At 39.3% G+C, this 2012-nt stretch overlaps 1 non-coding gene across 1 annotated transcript; it reads right to left on the bottom strand.

Moving 5' to 3' along the window:
• Nucleotides 1-959: 959 nt before the first annotated feature.
• LOC116762944 lies at nucleotides 960-1066 on the bottom strand. Its single transcript, XR_004352372.1, has one exon. It is a non-coding gene; the product is annotated as a U6 spliceosomal RNA (small nuclear RNA).
• Between the last annotated feature and the right edge of the window lie 946 nt (nucleotides 1067-2012).

The following is a 2012-nucleotide window of genomic DNA, read 5'->3' as shown; positions in this document are numbered from 1 at the left end:
TTTTTCCTAGGTATTTTATTCTTTTGGTTGCAATGGTAAATGGGAGTGTTTCCTTAATTTCTCTTTCAGATTTGTCATCATTAGTGTATAGGAATGCAAGCGATTTCTGTGCATTAATTTTGTATCCTGCTACGTTACCAAATTCATTGGTTAGCTCTAGTAGTTTTCTGGTAGCATCTTTAGGATTCTCTATATAGAGTATCATGTCATCTGCAAACAGTTACAGCTTTACTTCTTTTCCATTTTGGATTCCTTTTATTTCTTTTTCTTCTCTGATTGCTGTGGCTAAAACTATGTTGAATAATAGTGGTGAGAGTGGACAACCTTGTCTTGTTCCTGGTCTTAGAGGAAACAGTTTCAGTTTTTCACCATTGAGAACGATGCTGGCTATGGGTTTGTCATATATGGCCTTTATTATGTTGAGGAAAGTTCCCTCTATGCCTACTTTCTGGAGGGTTTTTATTATAAATCATGTTGAATTTTGTCAAAAGCTTTTTCTGCATCTATTGAGATGATCATATGGTTTTTCTCCTTCAATTTGTTAATATGGTTTATCACACTGATTGATTTGCGTGTATTGAAGAATCCTTGCATTCCTGGAATAAACCCCACTTGATCATGGTCTATGATCCTTTTAATGTGCTGTTGGATTCTGTTTGCTAGTATTTTGTTGAGGATTTTTGCATCTATGTTCATCAGTGATATTGGCCTGTAGTTTTCTTTCTTTTCCCCACTCTATTCTTTATCTTCAAATTTTTCTGAGCTATTCTTGGCCATTTTGCTCTTTTATTTGAATTTAAGAATTAGGTTTTACTAAAACTCTGTTGGGATTTTTATTGGATTTGCATTCTTTTTATAGATTAATTTGAGTAGAATTGAAGATTTTACTATATTGGTTCCTCTCTTTCATAAACACAGTATATTTCTCCATTAATTTATGTCTATTTTAATGTCTTTTTTAAAATATGGAAAGCTTCAGAAATTTGTGTGTCATTTTTGCACAGGGGCTGTGATCATCTTCTCTGCACTGTTCCAACTTTAGTATATATGTTGTCAAAGCGAGCATTCAGAAGAAATTTCTTAACTGTTGGATTATATTAGGAGGGAAAGGTCACATATTCTTTTTGCTCTTTATGAGACTGAAAAAGAGATTAATCTGGACTAATTATTTCTCTCAAACATAAAAGCATTTAGTTGTGTGCTGACAACGGGGAAAATGTTTCTGGCTTTTGCTATCTTGCCCCTTCTAGTATCTAAACAGAAACTCTTTTTCTATTGATGGTCTTGACAGAGCAGTGTAGCAGGACAAAGGGGTTGGGAAGACAGGGGAAAAGAAAAGGAAAAGAAGATGGCGAGATATGACTAGGAAGAGGGCTGGGGAGGAGGGACAGCTGATTGGGCAGGTGAAATGGGTGGAGAGCAGTGGGGGCGGGGGGGGGGGAGCACATGACAGCAAGTGTGGATTCTCTGAGTTTTGCTTTTCTATAAAACCAGCAGTATCACTTGGGATCTTATTAGAAATTCAGAATAGTGGCCCCACTCAGATTCACCCAATCAGAATCTTCATTTTAACAAGATCCCCAGGTAATTCTTATGCACATTAAAGTTCCAGAAGCTCTTAGTCGCCCCCAACCAGTCTGAGCCAGTCCTGATTGGTGTCATCAGCCTTAGACCTATTAATAGACAAAACTGGTTTGGTTGCCTAGAGACCCGGAAATCTGGTTCCTCCTGTAGATGCTGAGTCTCAGAGTTCTCTTACCACTTTGGCCAAAGCCTTGGGACTCCAGTTGGCCTCAGTTTCTCTGCTACGCATGTCAGTTCTCAGCAGGGACTGGATCCTAGCCCTGGACCCCAGCTTCCTCAGCTCGGGTCCTCGTGCTTTGCCAAATTCTTGCTCTGCCCATTCCTCTGGGAAGCAGGATGTACTTTTCTACTCCCTTCTCAGCTTCTGCTGGGGACCTGCTGTGACTGGACCAATCACCTGGAACTGTGCCTGATTTTGACTATTGTCA

The sequence above is a fragment of the Phocoena sinus genome, chromosome 11, assembly GCF_008692025.1.
Source record: "Phocoena sinus isolate mPhoSin1 chromosome 11, mPhoSin1.pri, whole genome shotgun sequence".
In the NCBI taxonomy this organism is placed as follows: domain Eukaryota; kingdom Metazoa; phylum Chordata; class Mammalia; order Artiodactyla; family Phocoenidae; genus Phocoena; species Phocoena sinus.
This window is presented reverse-complemented; position numbering and strand designations above follow the sequence as displayed.